Genomic DNA, 19,427 nt, shown 5'->3' on the forward strand with positions numbered 1-19,427 from the left:
ATAACAGTACAGGTGAACTTTTTTTTTTGTCGGGACAGACTAGCAAGTACAGCACTCAGACACAATTAAATCCAATTTACTGCACTCGGATTCCCTTTTTAATTTTTTTTAAATCTACTCGACCTCCGAAGAAATCTGAGTAGATCTTGTGGTGCCAAGGAGCCAAGATGGTCGCTTCTTAACACATCAGTGCCAAAACCCTCAAGCCCGATTCGAGCAAAGGCGGGACAGACGCACAGGAAGTGGTACGCCGTCTCATCCTCCTCTCCACATGCTGGGCAGAGTGCACTGTCTGAGATGCCTACCTTTTCCATGTGCTTTGCCCATAGAAAGTGGCCCATCATCAGTCCAACCAGTCTCCTACAGCGCCCTCTGCTTAGTTATTATCATACAATGAATATGGCTGAATTAGTTATTACGATGAGTATCGCAGAAATTATGATTGGATGAGTTTTAATTATAAATTATTTTTTGAATGACGTTGTCACTTATTTTTGAATTGAAAAAGTATTGAAATTCTCTTTTAATATAAAGTATATCCATCTAATATACTTTTTGCTGACGCAATAGATGAAAATTGTTATGGAAAAGAGGAGCTCATGACTTTGTGAACAAGCTACAGTCACACCGCAAAATGAGCACTCAGCTATGAAAAACCAGCTCTGAAAGTAGATAAGTGACATATTTTGATGGATTCGGGTCTTGAATACGATGAACTAATTGTTTATCCAGTCGAATGTTAAATTAGTCTAAGGGATTCAGGACTTCTAATTTACCAAATCGCATTCAAAATTGGAGCTCCGATAACACCGTGCGATAAAAATCTGCTTTTTTTGTTATCCAGAAAAATGTAATATGTATAATACGTGAAACTATAGATTTTATATAGCAATGCTGCATAATCAAATTTTCAATTAATCATCAATTTAATTTTTAAAGGACTTTAAAGTTTCAAAGAACTATATTTCGAAAAATAGTTTCAAGTACTTTTACTAATTCTGTGATATTAATATGGATATCAAACGAAAGAGGATATTATGCAAAATTTAGTTAACCTTTCGTCAGAAGATATATAGACTTCTTATGGTAACCATTGCGTATACTTTATTTCATAAGGGGAAAGTACAACAATTTTTTTTTGTATACGCCAGCAAGAAGAACGAAATTTAAAAGCGTCCTCTCTCGTTTGATATACCTACTAAAATAATAGAATGAGTAGGAGCACACATTTCCGTTGAAGTAATATCTCCCCAGCCGGCTTTTACTCTTAGACCAATAACTCCAATACTTTGGCGCATTTTAGAATTCGGTCCCAATTTTTCTCAATGCATTTTATATGCAATGAAATTTAATTTCTGCATTAATAACGGCAATAACCGTAAACACTGTTATTTAAACAATTCACAAACAAGCCCGAATGTTTTTCGCTAGTCAAGGCTTATAAACAAATTGGAAATATTACAAATTAAACTTCAAATATATGCAGGTATGTGTACGTATGTGACCGGCAATCTAGGATAAACTTGTGTGTATACATTTGCATAAGTATGAGGGAACATGCAAGGGGCGTTGTTGCATGTCGATACACCTGCATACAAAACAGCAACAGAAAATAACAGAATTATGCAATCAGAAAGCGAATGTTTGAACACTTAGATAGATATTCGTTAGTGCCTGTGCATGCAAATTTTTTTCGACAGTGTGAAAATGTTTTTCAATAAAAATGCTAATCTAATATGAATACGTACGAATGTATTGTAGTATGGGCAGGTGGGATTTTTTGTAGATGCAGATGTTGGTGTAGATGCAGATGTTGGTGCAGATGCAGATGTTGTTGTGGATGCTGATATTATAGATGTTGGCGTTGAGATTCCGAGGATAGAAAAACATATGGGCGTAAAGAAGTGCGCGTGTGTGTATGTATGTGTGCATTAAGTTGCTTTTTAGTTTCTACGAAGAAATGGAAGATTCAGCCACTCTGAGTTTATCATTAACCTATTTTTTTCTTTTTCTGGGATGAGAATATAAGAAATTTTAACAAATTTGTCTAAAATCTAAGTGTAAAAATGAAAGTTGAGTCAGAAAACTAAAATAATTTTGTTTGAGAGCGTGGAAAGGTTGCCTTCATATAAAGAGCTACTGAATTGCCAGTATTTTTTGCTAAAAACAGTCTAAAGTTGAATTAAGAATGCTTTTTTGTTTGTCATAGAATTGATTTGTGTGTGGTGCTGCTTCTCGCGCTTTCCACAAAGCAAAAACTCAATAATGCTGATATAGGGTGGGCCATGTAAAATTTACTTTTTGAATCGGCTATAAAAAAAAAACTAATCAATATTTTTTCAAACTTTTTTTTATTTTGAAGATTGAACATTGTCATTTATGAATAAAACATAATATCGTTCAAATGACTGCCACGACTAGCTTTACAGTAGCCCATTCGATCAACCCAATTTTTAAGCACATTTTCGATTGTTTGGGCTCCAATTTCATGAATGGCAACTTCGATTTCGTGTTTTAAAGCATCAATCGTCTCTGGATGGTTCGCATAGCATTTGTCCTTAACGGTTCCCCACAAAAAATAGTCCAACGGGCTTAAATCACAGCTCCGAGGCGGCCAATTGATATCGGAATTTCGGCTGATTATTCGGTTTTCAAAAACGGTTGCCAAAAGTTCGAGTGTAACTTTGGCAGTGTGACAAGTTGCACCGCCCTGTTGAAACCAAATGTCGTCCATGTCATCCTCTTCAATTTTTGGAAACAACTCGTTGAGCATGTCACGGTAACGCTCGCCATTTACTGTAACCGCGGCTCCTCCCTCATTTTCGAAAAAAAATGGCCCGACGATGCCGCCAGACCAAAAACCGCACCAAACAGTGACTCGTTGTGGAAACATTTGCTTCTCTACAGTAACGTGTGGATTTTCTGAGCCCCAAATCCGACAATTTTGCTTATTGACGTAGCCACCGATGTGCAAATCAGAAAAGAAGAAGAAGACTCACCACTTTGGAAATAGGTTTTCAATATTTCCCAATTTCGTTCAAGCGTATAGCGTCCTATTTCGTAAATGTCAAACTTTTAAGTAAATTATGAACACATTTGACATGTCATTTGTGTTACCATTCTCAAAAAAATAGGTGGTTCAAAAAGAAAACGCTATATGGCTCACCCTGTAGATAATTTAGAACGGAATATAATATCTTACTCGAGTCAAATGGAGATTGTAAAAAATCTGGAGGTATCTTGAGGTAACGGCCACCTCTTTGCATTATATAGCAGGCACGTGAACCAGACGCCAAATTTGGTCAGTTTGGTTCAGCGGTTTGAATCGTTTTTGCGCCTTTGGACTGGTTCGTTAAAACAGGTTTTTTGTCTTTGAACCGGATTTCAGTTCGCTTTCATGGTTCGGAAAAAACAACGTATATTAGCGTTATTCTTAGTCAGTAGAAATACAAAAAAAAAGAGATATACAGCCCTGCCATTCCAAAATAAACGAAAAAAACTTCGCCCAAGCGGTCCGCGGTTGCGCTCAAATTTTGCTCAAACTGACGGGAATGGGCTAAAACAAATTTTGACATTTTCTAACAAAAATTATTGAGGTGGAAAACATCAAAAAGTTCCTTACATGATATACTAAAACCTTATATAAGTCAAAAGGTGGACTAGAAGGGCTAAGATGGGATATAAGTCTGATTGTATTTCCATTTGATTATCTTCGCAGTTTTCCCCACAAAATATTTTTGTAAAATGATCTACTTGTCCCGTGAGGGGTTGTCTGATCTCCCATCGGGCTCGTCCCAGGTGGTGGATAGGGAAGCCCTGATATCACACGAGTGGCCTTCCCTGATGGAGTGGGTTCAACACTCGTGTGATGGGTTGTTTATTTTCAAAATTTCGTGCCATATTCCAATACAAGGATTTTTCGACTTGACTATAAGCATTAAAAATATTGAAAAATTCCCTTTTAAATAAGATATTTTTCGCTCTTAAGTCTCGCAGGTTTCAGAAGGTATGGAAAACAAATTATCGAGTTTAAAGAAAATAATAATTGAAAATAAAAAATCACATCGTTGTCCAATGCACTTGCAGCCAGCGATCTATTATAAGAGACCGGCAAAAACGAGTAATTTGCGTTGTTTAGTTTTCGAATTAATGCAGCTTAACAATTTAGAAAATAGGAGGCGGCGCTGCAGGCGTAAGCCGAGCACCACTCTGGATCTGAGCACTTTAAACAAGTTTGAAGCCATTAACGAAATGCATGACACGAAAATAGCTTTTTAGCAGACTGCTCTCACTTTTTTGCAGGCAAATTACCGAAAGAGAAAATTCGAATTGCCAACTGAGCTCATATTTGAAATGGGGCTAATAATCCGCTCGCCTGACAACCATGCAGAAGTGTCACTTCTTCTGGGTCATTGCCACTGCCCAGCTACTCCATGTACGAATTATCAATGAGTTAATAATTCTTGGTGATTCGCTGCTTAGTAAAAAAACACAAGGACAGAAAGCGCAAATAGGGCTTAAATACTTATTTCAATCAATTCTTCACCTCGGACCCAACATTCTCTAAGCTAAGCAAGTATACAAATTTTATTCATATTAAATGTGGAAAATTGTCTGGATTTAAAGATCGAATCCTGCGCTTTGCTATTGTATGAGTATGGATTTCAACCAATTCATTTAAAATTTAATAATAAAACTAAGTTTAAAGTTTATAAGTAAATTTTACTCGTTTCGGGTTCTCATCTGACGTTTAGCTCTTTTTTACATGAACAATAATAATAAATTGTTCAGGTATAAATATGTGGACACTTATTTTCAATCAAGTGAGCAACTTGAATTTCATTATTTTTATATCCGAGCGCACTATCACACAAGGGCATTAGAACTTTGTCTGCGTAATGGTTGTTTGGGACAGCCTAAGGGAATCGAAATAGAATAAACATGTCGATCGTGAGCTGTTCAGACGTCGTAACTCATCGTAAATCCTAAAATTCGAGAAAAACGGCTTCAAAGTCTTCTATTTACTATGACTGCCCAAGTAAAAGTCAAGGCACATTTTCATTTAATGAGATTGTTTGGTTGCACAGTTAAAGCGAACAGCGAAATAACTGCAAGCAGCGCAGTCAACGTTTTACATCAGCGGATCCGCTCTCACATGCTTACAGAGCTCTCATATGCATATATCATAGCATACGTATGTATAAGTACATGCATGCGTATCGTAACTTGCTGTGCGAAGCAAGGAGAAATATGAATGCATTTTAATGTACAATACGTACATACATATGTAATATTTATTGCTATTGCACTCTGCTTGCCTTCTGCCCTATGCGTGGGCGCCAGCAGGTCTCTCCCCTTTTGCATTTCATAATTTTGATCATTCGTTTATCTCATCGCCAATCAGACAACACGAGCTAATTCGAATCAGCCTTCAGTGATATTTTAGGATTATAAATAAATTTGTAATTGTCAAACGAATTTGGTCTTCTTTATTCTTTGAAATATTAGCCTCCAAAAAAGTTGGTGGCTAAACAGAGTTATTTAGTTTCATAATTTTTGCGGGACGAAAGCTTGTTTCCCTTATAAATATGTTAACTTATTTTTTATATTATTATATTTTATTTATAACTAATTTTTAGATAATAAATAAAAATATAATACAATATACATATATATATAAATAAATAAATAAAAACTTTTTTTTTTGCATAACATAAAAGAAGGGCTTGCGTCATAAATACTTTTGTACCTAAAAACTTGTTTGTTTTTGTGACGTTCTTCCCGCGAACGATATGTATACCAAAATGTTCAGAAATATGAGGGTAATCGATTTGGTATGTTTACCTGACTGTGTTTACTCTAGTAAATATTGGCATATCTCTACGAAACTTGTCACATGGGTACTTACATATATCTCGCTTGATATAAAAGCAGTTGATAATGAATTTTGGGAAAATCACAGGGAACGTGACTATGGCAACGGCAATAATTTTCACAAATGCTTAAAAGGCGATTAGTGTAGCAAGCGGAGCTTCTTTTTATATTTATACTTTATATTAACTTTATTTAAATTAACTGTAAGTGCGGAAATAAATAAAATGCAAAAATATACGAGGTGAGAGTGTGCTATGTACAGATGTCTTAGATCGAATAAATGTGTTGTTCTTAAGCTGCTCCGATTGTAGCTACAGTATGTTGTTGGTGCGGAGAGCTTTTATAGTGTGAGCATAGAATGCAATGCGTAAAGGCCTTTGTTTTTGCTTTGATAGTGAGATGACTAGCAGCGAAGACATCCGTTAATGGGAGAGATGTTGTTGAGAGATGGGTTGGTAGACAGTTGCTTTTCGAAAATAAAAATATGAGCAGGTACGACAATAGGAGAGCCGCTGAATATGGTTTTTAATGGGAGCGCGACTAGTGGTAATATCATAAAATAATTATGTAGTAAATAAAATTTGGTCAAATTTGATAGAGGTTATGATAATGAAAAATGAAATACTAAAAACCAAATTTTTAAGTAAAGATTAAAGATTGGGCGCAAATAGTACTTTAGTGACCTAAGAGCATGGCATTGAAAATCAATGGCTTCGGACTACAAATACCATCATCAAAAAGCAAACAACATTAAGAACAAAATAGTCCCTACAATATTTGAGATATCTTAAAAAAAAAATGTGTAGAAATTTTGTGCTAGGAATAAGAATCTTAATGACTGCACAGAGACTGGCTTCATGACCAGCGATACTAGGCTGTGCAACCCAATCAAAGGCCCCTTGAGCGGAATCACAACTGTCAAAGTTTATGCCGCGTTCGCCAAAATGAAAAGGAATGTAGCGCTAGGTCCAAATCTGATTCCTTCAGAAATCTTTCTCTTAGCGAACCAGGTATATTCTGGCTCATATCTCTCTTTAATAAAGTTGCAGCGGATGGTATTCCGGAAGTGAGGCGTACCAGCTATCTTATCCCTTTCTACAAAATCAGAAGCGATGCCAGGTACTGTTCAAACTACTGCGAAATAAAACTCATAAAGATATGGTATCGCTTAGATCACAAAAACCAGTTCGGTTTCGTGCATGGGAAGTCGACTGTTGATGCTATCCACATTCTTCGTACGGCCATAGAAAAACACCGACTAAGTAAAGGGAATCTGTTTGGAGTCTTCATTAACCTCGAAAGGGTGTTCGACCACATGCCCAGAGATCTCGTTTGGACGACTTTAAAAAAGCAATTGTTACCGGAAACCATCGTTAAACACGTCATTGGCACCTACCGTCGGGTAACTATCCAGGTAAAATATGCAAGTGGGCTGACCCAAAGCTTCAATGTTAATGTAGGCGTACATCCAGGCTCAGATTTAAGTCCTCTTCTCTTTAATCCGGTGAAGGGCTTCCTTACACGTGAAATCCAGGGCAATCTCCCTTATGCACTGCTGTATGCTGACGATGCAGCCCTTCTCGCACGCCATAAAACTATCTGAATCGGTGTGTTATCGCCCTTGATTCGAATTGGCTATGAGTAAGTCGCACAAAGACCGAAGCAATCGAGTTTTATTTTGCCATAGCGAGCTGTGAGAGTCCAGCTCTTATTAGCTTCAAATACCTGGGCTTGATAGCTTCAAATACCTGGGCTCGCATGTCAGCGAATATTGCACCTTCGAACTGGAAATTGCTCACCCAATTCAATGTGGATGGCAAAGCTGGAAAGCAGCCTCCAGTGCCCTGTGAAAAATGAAAATGTAATCAGTACTAAGCTCCAGGAAAACCGCCTACGTTCGTACGGTCATGTAATGAGAAGACCAGAGTATCAAGAAGTGAGTCAAGTGCTGCAAAAGGAGGTAGTAAAAAGAAGGCGATACAGACCATCAAAAACCTGAAAAAACATCATTGAAAACGACATGCGATGCAAAAACGTCAACGAAGAGGCAGTTCAGGACCATTTGACCTTGGGATTTCGTACAAGGACATCCGACCCGAAATAGGATAAGACTAGGTTAAAGAAGAAACAAGTAGTTTATTCTATAACAAATATCATACAAATCAAAGCTCTAAACTTTGTACATAGAAATTTCAAACTTTTCAAGCAGAATTCTAAAAATTTTTGGCGCATAGCGAAAATGCACACAAATAATAATACATTAAAAAGTGGAAAAATACCTCTTTAAAAAATTACTAAAATTCTAAGAGGAATGGGATATGATTGATGAATTTTAAAGGTTACTTCAAGTGACACCTAGACGTCAGTAGGGAATAAATCCTACACGATACCTTTTCTATGTCATCTTTGACATTTATCCAGTACGACAGATGAACAACTTTACACGATACACAAACGCATTAAAATTATTGAAACTTATTATGAAAATGATGGATTTTTAAGAACAACATATCGCAAAATTCAATTCAAAGTTCGGTGAGAAAATTTCAAATCACTGGTAATGTCGAGGATAGAAATAGGGGTGGTAGGCCAAAAACTGCAGGCTCTGCTGAGAATATTGCTGCCATAGCGCTAAGTGTTGCTGAACAACCTTCAACATCGATTTCTCGACGTTCTCAATAAATAGGCATTCGTCAATCGACTGCTTGGCGGATTTTACCTGTAGACATGCTCAGGATGGGCATTAAAATGATGGGATTTTACACATATAATTATTAAGAGCCGTGTTTTACAATACAATAAAAATATTGAAACCCGAAGGAAATGAAATTTTTACTTGTTTTATTTTAAAACAACATCTAGGCGCGTCTTTTGAAAGATTTTTCTTTAATGCAGAGTGATAGTGAACATTTCCAGGTTTTATAACAAAAAAACAGTACTCCAATCGGTTGAGTAATTTTTGATTTGTTGCAGTTTGAAAATTAATTTTACAATTTTTCAACACATTTGGGCTTATAGACACACTTCTTTGGAAGTTATGGACGAAAAAACCTTCCAGGAGAGATTAGCTTCAAAATGCAAAAAATTCTGTGAAAATTCGAGCATTCTGTGCACAGTTATTAGCATACATGCATACGAGCACAAATCCGTGGCACTTAATTTTATAACAGGTAGAGATCTGCTCAAAATTTGCATAAAAGATAAAGTTAGGCAATTCATTATAAAATTTGGAAAACATACACCGGGTGTACAAAGTTCTTACCGGCCGCGCTCCATCCCTCCTATTCCTGTTATTTTTCTTTCTGATTACTAAACCAAGCATTGCTTGAGAATCAATGTCCATGAAACTCCTATTAGCATCAATTCGCTTGACATATTTATATTTATTTGTATGAAGTAATGCACTAAAAGTATTGCTATTGCATAATGATTGGCAAACGCAACTTCCATGTTCATTTTAGTATTTATTGTCATAATCAAAACAAATATCTGCTATTCCAATATTAGCTAGCAGTTGATCTGGCAGGTGAGTTCCCTAATGAGTTGAGCGCAAACGTAGTGAGGCATGCAAAGCAAACAAATTCCAATGCGAAATAAAGCAATACCAATAAGTTCAATAATCACATAAATTTTAAATGCCGAGGAAACTCATTCTCATAATAGCCGTTGATTGGCCGCGCGCTAATGGCCGATGCTTATTGGGGCCAAATGGTGTGGGAGTAGCGCCACAAAACCGCACACGCTGGGTAACTGCATTATTACCTATTCGTAAATAATTCAAAACAAAAAGAATATTTCATTATCAAATTAAATTTTTAGAAAAAATAATATTAACGTAGGACACAACTAAATTATTATGAATTCGAACATTTGAAATTTTCGCAATTAGTTCAACAAATATAATTGTCCCATTCGTACGAGTAAACAAAAGGTATGTGAAGAACTTGTACATGCATACATGTGAATGTTTATAAGCATTTTTTTGTTTATAGTAACTGCAGACGAAGGCACATTTAGTTCCTTAAATTGGTTAGTTATAGCTTCATGAACTTCGTCTTTCGTTGTGATTTCGTCGATATCGATTCCGTTCGATTTGTCGTAGTTCAGTTAGTGTCCTTACTTCAACTACATCTTCTAAGACAGCTTTAACTCCTTCGTTGATCTTCAGGGTGTTTGGATCAGATGACCGTTCGAGCACCAATAGCAAGTCTCCATTTGCAATTTTCTTAACACCATATACTTTCGAGTTAAGCTCCTGTAAACATGGCTCTGTTTTCACACGTTTCAGAATGTCTGCATATAAGACATTGCCAACGTTTTTAACAACGATCGCGTCTTTACGGGGCGGTCTCTGCCGCCTGCGATTTCCTCTCGTGTTTGCTTCGTCTGTTTGTTTCCCGTCAGGTTTTGGAGTTTTATTGTTGGTTCCTTCTTAGCAATTACCGTGTTCCATCCTTTGGAACTGGTTTGCTCTTTCGTTGATACCGGCGTTGCTTTCAGAGTTCCATCGTAGCCGCTTTTACTCTTTTTCGCCGGTTTTTTCCGTGCAACGACTGTGGCGTTCCGTCCGTGACGCGCTTTATAAGAGGCAATGTTTGCGTGCATTCGTTTTATACTTCGGGTACCACACTTTTTGTCCCTTTGAGCATCCTTATTCTAGAAGTCAGAATCGACCTTTTTAACTTCTTATGGAGCTCAGAAATGCTTGAAACCCGATCACGCATTGGCTGGTTAATGTTGCGCTTTGCGAGTTCCATCATCTCCGTTAGCTCTCTAATCGTACCACTGATGCTGCGATTGAGCTCTTCTGTTATGACATCCTTTGCGACACTGCTACACTGCCTGCATGGGGACGCAGATCTGGTTCTTCCAATGAACGGAGACGAATGAGCCAATCTGGAGCTCCTTTGAAAGGAGTTTTTTACTAGCTCCCCGCTGCTGTTACTGCCATCTGCGATCTCTTTTGGTAGATCCAATGATGGAGTGGTTGTTGCTATTTTAGCGTCTTCTAAAATATTTTGATTTGAAGTGATTGAATTCTTTGTTCAATTGTTGGGCCCCAAGTCATAAGCCGTTATCCATATCCCGATGCGTAGTCACTTATTCATGATTCCATGGTTATCTTTGCTAGCAGGGAGGCCATGCGAGGGTTGACGAAGGCTCCTTATGAGAGCCTAAGTTCAGAGCCGAATCAGTGCTAACTAGGAATGTTACATCTAGACCTACGCCGACACTTAATGGCGACGGGATGTGGAGCGTTCTTAGAGATTTGCCATAGTTTTAATGACAGCACCTTTAACCTGAATGCCATTTCAGCTAGATTTCACTCTGCTTACTAAGGAAACAGAATGGTGCAGCCGTCAGCTCGTGGCAGTATGTTCGAAACATTTTCCAGTAGGTCGTAATTAAGACCTTACTGGGCTCGGTGTTAATGTCCACTATCAAACAGCCGCCCCTAACCTGGGGTACAAACGCTGACCAAGCAGCCGATAACTGTCGTCGCTCCTGGACTTGTTTTGCTCACCATATATGGTGAGGGAGACACTCATTTGATAAGGCAGTGTCTATTCGCCTTTGACACAGAAACGTTTTCGGAATTGTTAGCTTTTAAACCTCATCCTTTGCTTCTACCGCTCATTGTTGGGGACTGTTTATTTGTTTAAAACTTATTCACAATTAACCTGTTACTACAGGCCTTCCTGCTATATGCAACCTGCCGACTGCCACGGTAGCTTAGAGCCTAGCTTAATCGCCCGATCCCGAAGGGACGTGACTCCGTTATATGTATGTAAACACGCTTATGTTGATGAATTATGAATTATGAATTTTGCAAATAACTCTATATTTTTATTTAAGTGGCTAAGCTCTTGCTTTTCCTGATCAATATTAGTAGGACACACAATATTTGCACATTCTATTAATCGAGATGTTAGTTTAAGAATTTTGTTTTAGAAATTACAGTAGAAACTCGATACTTGTGAAACATTTTTACTACTTTTTTTTCACTGACAATGTTTTCCTCGATACTTGCAACATTTTTGTTTTGTCTTTCTCTTTTGCTCTTTTTACGTTGTATTTTTGGGAATAAAGCTCGGGAAAGAAACGTCAATGTCATTCTGGTAATGATATTTTTTTGAATTGAATCAGCTGAATGAATTTAGAGGAAGTATCGTCGAAAATATTTGCTAACAAAATGGCAGTTTTGCGTTAATTTAACATGATGTTGTTTCATAATGGCAAAGAGAAAATCTACGCTGCTTAAAATGAAAGAAAGAAGGTAATGCATTAGCTAAAAACAGCCAAATGGCATTGTGCTTTCCTCAAAACTGAGGCTCTAATACAGCCCTTGAATCAAAACGTTATAAGGCTTACCAAATTGAACTACAAAAAATCCTTCTGAAGTCACATTGTTGTTCGAGGAGAAACTATCGATGATTCACTGTGAAATATCGACCTGCAAAATGTAATATGTTTTGTCGCTAGTGCATGGGATGCTCTTACTGCTCCTCAAGAACTGTCTGACTGGGATTGAGCCGATAATTCCGGGTTCGGAGTAAAGTTTACAGAGAGCTGATTATGCATAAATGGATATATATTTTTAAATAAACTCATATCTACATATGCTACTAAGTTTTTTTCTGATTGAAGACCTTCTTTCAATTTTAATTTTTTTTTATTGCATAACTTTAGTTTGTTATCTCTTTGCTTCGTTATCTTTTCCTTTTCTTAACTTTATTCTTGACTTATGTATTTTTTTTTTATTTTAAGTTACTTTTAATTTTATTTTACTTCAGTTTTTTTTTATTTTGTCACATTGTTTGTTGCTTGTCTTGTGTTGCTTTCGGTAATCTATTTGATTTCTGACAGGGTAGGTGATTAGCCTGCCCCTACCAGTCCTAAGTGGTTTAAATGCCCTTACTACTTGGAGCGCCACCTGTGTTTAACATTTTTCTGGCAGAAGGATCGAACAGATGCTTGAGGACTTCGCTAAAATGGTGTGTCTGCGTTATTACCGCGGTTGCCCGCTTCCTCTTGCGGGCGCCACTGGTGCGATATAAAAGTGTTTGTTTTAGCAGCCGCAATGCAAATAATGTGCTGACTATTGTGCGGGAGTAAGGATGAAATGGATAAGATTTTTGGGTTTGAGGAATGGGATTGGAGGTATTTTTTTTTAGAAACAGGGAAAGTAGGTAAATTTGGAAAGGTACGAGGATCGTGCTTTTCGTGGGACTCGAACCCATAACCTCAGGGATAGCAGGCTAGTGCACTTACGCTAGACTAGCGACTATGTATTAAATATTTTTTTTTTATTTCATTTGTTTTATTTTATTTTAAGTTATGTTTAATTTTATTTTATATTAATTTTATTTTGTTTCAAATTATTTTATTTTGTTTTATTTTAGTTTTTTTTTTATTTCTCCCATTCTTTATTGCTTCTTATTCTTTTTACTTTATTTAATTTGTTTTATTTTATTTTAAGTTATTTTTAATTTTATTTTATATTAATTTTATTATTATATTATTATTATATTTTATGTTATTTTATTCAATTTCATTTTATTTTATTTTATTTTATTTTGTGTTATTTTATTTTATTTTTAGTTTTATATTAATATTATTTTGTTTCAAATTATTTTAGGTTTTATTATTCTTCCCCATTTTTTATTGCTTGTTTTTCATTTTATTATGCATTAAATATTTTTTTTATTTCATTTTATTTTATTTTAATTGTTATTATTATTGTACGTTCTATTTGATATTAATATTATTCCGTTGAAAATGATTTTATTTAAGTTTTTTTATTATTTATTTTTGTTTGCATTACATTTTGTTTTATTTTATTTGTTTTATTTTATTTTAAGTTATTTTTAATTTTATTTTAAGTTATTTTTACTTGTATTTTATATTAATTTTATTTTGTTTGAAATTATTTTAATTTATTTTCTTTTAGCTTTTTTTATTTTTCCCCATTCTTTCTTGCTGCTTTTTCATTTTATTATATATTAAATATTTTATTTGCGTTATTTTGTTTTCATTTATCTTACAACGTAATAAAAATTTTTCTTATTCTAAAACTTCTTCTTTTTCTTCTTCCTCTTCACCATATTTTTACATCGTTTTCTTACCTTTTTATTTGTACAATTTTTTAATTCAATTTTAACTTTATTCCATTTTCGTATTTGATTTTAATTTGTTATACAGTGAAACCTCTTCTATACTAAGTTTTAAGTATAAATTTCGGAAAAAATCACTCTCTTTGAAGCGGTCACTCTCTTGCGGACAGTTATTTTTCATAAAATGTACACAAAAACCTCTATTGAGCGAACGCGAACCTTTTACCAAAAGGCATTAGTTTGGTTTGCGCCGTGATTTTATTTATTAACGCTTACGAGGAAAACATTTTATCTGTCCGGGCATTGGCCAGTATGTAAGTTTTACTAATCAAATAGGGCGAGCATAAGTTTTCCAGATAAAAAATAATTAATTCAGTACATTTTGTCATCACTGAGTCTCTGTATGGAGTTTCGATAGAAATAAGACCGATTTTCCTTATTTGGTTCTAAATTGGGAAAACACAGGCTGGTTCAACGTCAAAAATAAACAAATTATTCGGTCAAAATGGCTGTGTGGGGCAATGACTTTACTGCTTTCGAATTATTGAAATTGGAAAACCATCTGCAAAATAGTTTCCTTTTGAAAAAACAGAAAAACTCAAGTCAACAAACAATTTCCAAGTTTTTTAAGTAATGAATCTAATTTCCTGTTTTATGTAGTTTATTGACTCAAATATGTATAATATTTATTTTTATCGCCGTCATTACTTTAAATGCACTTACATATGCACATGAATGACATATGCACTTTTAAAAAATACATACATATTTTTGTTTGAATGATATAGCATCAATATTTTTTATTCAAATAATATAGTAACCAATTAATTAAAAAGTTAAAAAAATAAGCTACCCTCCCCTTGAGTGGGCGGACAAAAAAGTTGACTGATGGTTAGTGTCCGACCAAGGGAGTTTACACTGTACATTATTTTTATTGGTTTTATTTTTTCAATTTTTTTATTCATCTTATAACGATTTTTTTTCTATTTTATATGGTATATCACTGCCGTTCTTTATATTATATTATACAATGCCTTTCCATCAAATAAACAGCTTACATAAATGCATGTACACACAAATTGCACACATTTAACCGCTGCCGATGGAAATTGCTCATTATCTAAAATGTCAAAGTTGGTAGTTCACCAAATTTGGCGACATTCAACACTCGCGCACCTCGTACAAACCGCAACACAAAACCGCACACGCATTGCTGCGTTCTAATCACACCATTGTAATCACTTAAACACATTGGCACATTAACAAACAAAAACAGCACTCAGCATACATATAGTTATACGCACGCACTAAAATAAACATTCTCACCTCCGTCAAGTATCCAATGTGAGCGGCACGCATGCCAACAAAAACATAAAAGCTCGCCCCACTCGAATTATTATGTATGCATGTATTTACTTCTATGAATGTACATAAACTATATGTTTGTATGTACAAAATGCCTGCCACTGTGCACTCATTACCGGCTCCCATGGCGGCAATGTTTGGGCTTCTGATCTACATATGTAAATATACACGCGTGCCAACTCTCCCCCTTTCATCACTCTTTTAAACTGCTCCATGCAACTTTACTTCACTAAATTGTTTACCTCTCCCAATGGGATATTGCTGCTTTGGGAAGCAAAAATGTTAGCGCGTGCCAGTACGTCATAAATAAACAAATATCAATAAAACCGAATTTTAATCTCGGGCACTTGTCGCTTTTGTTGCTCTCCCCAGGTGAAGATGTGTTGATTGGGTAGAGCGAGCGATAATAAAGGGAATGAGTAAATTTGATTAGGTTTTAAGCAAGTGTTAGTATTGATGGAAATTCTTCACGCGACGAAGAAATTATTTCTTAATATGATTAATTTAGTGGGCGGAATTCTAACAACAATTGTATTAAGTTTTCATACAATAGCAACTTTAAACATTTTTATATGGCGTGTGCGGTAGAGATCATGCAGCAAATACATGATTAGTAAAAAGCACCTGCCAGAAATTCATAAAATTATTGAAGTTCAGGAATACGCCTCTCAGTTCTCAACTCTTGTATCGGTGAAGAGCAACCTATTTAAGACTCACGTTTTATTTTAGGGCGATTGTTATTTCTACAAGTACATATTACGTATGCGAGAAAATTCGCACAAATAAGTAACAGAAATTCGCTCTTCTATCCCAATTCGCAATAACCTTAATTATAACTAAACTATCCCCGCTGGGCGTGGGTAACCTATCATCTAAATAAAAAACCTCATATTTACAAGACCAAAGTGAAACAGGCGGCCGTCGTAGCCGAATGGATTGCTCCGAGACTACCATTCGGGAGTGCGTAGGTTCGAATCTCCATGCATGAACATCAAATAATAGAAAATTTGTTTTTAGCGGTCGCCTCCTCATAAAAACCATTTGCCGTTCGGAGTCGACTTAAAACTGTAGATCCCCCTATTTGTGGAACAACCTCAAGACGCGTACCACAAAAAGGAGTAGGAACTCGACCAAACACCTAACAGAACTGTATGCGTCAATTATTTATTTACAGGTATTTTACAGTGAAACCGAAAATTCATTCGTTTGCCTGTGCGGTAGGAAAATTTTGCTCAGCCCAATGAGATCATAATCAGTGGACTTTTTATGGTCTATGATATGTCACACAATAACAATCTAGTTTTACTTTCCTTAGATTAAAGGGGCTATGTATGCACTCTCATATAGTATAAAATGGCGCGTAAATCCTTCGTCGGGTGTCTAGCCGTGCTCTTTCTCCTATTAATGGTGTGCGTCTCAATGTTGTTCCACAAATGGATTACCGCTTATTTGAAACAACCACACAGCTTGATTTTTTTGTGTTGGAATTTAGTAGATGCTTTCCATTTCAATTCAACCGGGCTATTCGGGTCATGTTCTTCGATTTCGATGTAACTCAAATATATTGCTCTCTGGTCAAAATAATGAGACACGTATTTTTTTGTTCGCCCGAAAAAATTTTTTTTCAAGAGTTATAGACAATTTTGTTTTTCGGCTCAAACTCCATTTTTTTTAATTATATAAGAAACAATTTTTTTTAAATGCCCATAACTTAGTCAAAAATGAACCGATTTTAAAAATTCTGGGTTCAAAATGATCGTAATTACTTACACGAGCGACTTCATGTAGAAACAATTGCAAAAAAGTAGTTAACAATTTTTTATTTAGCAAAAAAGAAAAAAAATTGAAATTTTTTCGAAATTCAATATTTCAAAAAGTGTATTTTTGTTTTTTTATAACTTTTTCCAAATCAAGAGGACACCTCAAACTTCAATTAAGCTGAATGCCCAGTAGCTAAAATGAGTTGTTTTTGAGTAATGAATTTTTGAGTAAAAAACCTGTTTCGCACTTTTTGTTTTTTGCAAAATAAAAAATTTGCAACTACTTTTTTGCAACTGTTTCTACATGAAATCGCTCGTGTAAGTAATGACGATCCTTTTGAACCCAAAATTATTAAAATCGGTTCATTTTTGACTAAGTTATGAGCATTTAAAAACAAAATTTTCTTATATTATTAAAAAAAATCGATTTTGAGCCGAAAAACAAAATTGCCGATAAAGCTTGAAAAAAAATTTTTTCGGGCGAAAAAAAATACGTGTCTCATTATTTTGACCAGAGAGCAACATATTTGAGTAACATGGAAATCGAAGAACATGTCCCGAATAGGCCTTTTGAATTGAAATGGAAAGAATCTATATAAGAAATTTTTTTTTTAATTAGTCATAACTTAGTCAAAAAAAAGCCAATTTGAATGATTCTGGGTTCAAAATAATCGTAATTACTTACACGAGCGACTTCGTGCAGAAACAATTGCAAAAAAGTAGTTCAAAATGTTTTATTTTGCAAAAAACAAAAAGTGCGAAACAGGTTTTTTACTCAAAAATTCATTACTCAAAAACAACTCATTTTAGCTACTGGGCATTCAGCTTAATTGAAGTTTGAGGTGTCCTCTTGATTTGGAAAAAGTTATAAAAAAAAAAAATACACTTTTTGAAATATTGAATTTCGAAAAAATTTCAATTTTTTTTCTTTTTTGCTAAATAAAAAATTTTCAACTACTTTTTTTGCAATTGTTTCTATATGAAGTCGCTCGTGTAAGTAATTACGATCATTTTGAACTCAGAATTATTAAAATCGGCTCATTTTTGACTAAGTTATGGGCATTTAAAATAATTTTTTCTTATATAATTAAAAAAAATGGAGTTTGAGCCGAAAAACAAAATTGCCGATAACTCTTGAAAAAAATTTTTTTCGGGCGAACAAAAAAATACGTGTCTCATTATTTTGACCAGAAAGCAACATATTTCAGTTACATCGAAATCGAAGAACATGACCCGAATAGCCCGGTTGAATTGAAATGGAAAGCATCAGTACCAAAATACTTCAAGTTTCGGGATCTGACAAAGTCAAACAGTTTCGGTCCCTTTGCGTAGGTGATGGCTTAATTTTCCGATTGTAGCGCAATTTTTGGTATTGGACTTTTCTTTACTTTTCATCGAAAGCCCATTTGCTAACCAAGTAGCATTCAGGCAGCTTACTACAGGTGTGCCCTTAAAACATAAATGTATGTGTGTATGTGCATCTTTGTTACTACTTTGAAAAAAAAAAACAACGCCAGTGCATTTCAAGTGTGCGATAAAATGATTCGTCATATTTATCATTCGAATTTTTCAGATCTTGTTTTTTTTTTGTTGTTTGCCGCTCACCAATATAATTTATAAAGCACTTTTGGCAAATATTTTCTATGATTGCTATTTCTATTTCCTAATATGATTTGGCATTTATAACAACGTAAAAAAAAATTGCGGCTTATTTCATCTCTTAATATACATACATGGGCATACATATGTATTTATGTACGTCTGTCTGCAGTTTTATATAATAGCTTGAAAATTTTTGGCACCCAAACTGGGCGAAAACATTTGCGCCACTTATGCCAAAAACGATTTGGAACGAGTCATTGTGGAGAAGAAATGTTTAGTGAGAAGTGGCGGCGTTTTTTGATTTAATTTTTGTTTATTCAATCGCCATTATTTGCTCACATTAAATAGCTTTGTAACTGAGCAGGCCTGTATCGTGTTTGTCGAAGTAAATTGGCGCTTCGATTGCCAAAAGGAATAACCGGATTTTCCCAATCATTGCAACAGAACAAAAATAGTTGAAATGAGTAAATACTAAAAATAAAAGAAAATAAAACAAACAAAGTGACTAATTTTATACACCCGACGCATGTTTTCCATAGTTTTTGTAGTACAATTCAGCTTTGTCTTTACGTCACTACACCGAGGGACAAAATGATATCACTTCAACATTTTGACCGATTTAAAAAAAATCTGTTTATTAAATGGTCACTATTAACCAAAAAAGCGCTCGACAGCTGGAGCTCCATTTCTTCCTGTGCTATTTCGAAAACTC

The 19,427-nt window shown here is 35.1% G+C and overlaps 1 protein-coding gene across 6 annotated transcripts in view; it reads right to left on the reverse strand.

Annotated features, from left to right (window-relative positions):
- Nucleotides 1-19,427, reverse strand: part of LOC129242626 (extracellular sulfatase SULF-1 homolog) — a 283,861-nt gene that overhangs the window by 150,738 nt on the left and 113,696 nt on the right. The window contains exon 1 of one of the 6 annotated variants that reach the window (XM_054879400.1): nt 5,909-6,132. The exons of the other annotated variants lie outside the window; for them this stretch is intronic. The gene's annotated coding sequence lies outside the window, so the exon portion shown is untranslated. Of the gene's footprint in view, nt 1-5,908; nt 6,133-19,427 lie in introns of those variants that run through there. 6 annotated transcript variants of the gene reach the window in all.

The sequence above is a fragment of the Anastrepha obliqua genome, chromosome 1, assembly GCF_027943255.1.
Source record: "Anastrepha obliqua isolate idAnaObli1 chromosome 1, idAnaObli1_1.0, whole genome shotgun sequence".
NCBI classification, from domain to species: Eukaryota; Metazoa; Arthropoda; class Insecta; order Diptera; family Tephritidae; genus Anastrepha; species Anastrepha obliqua.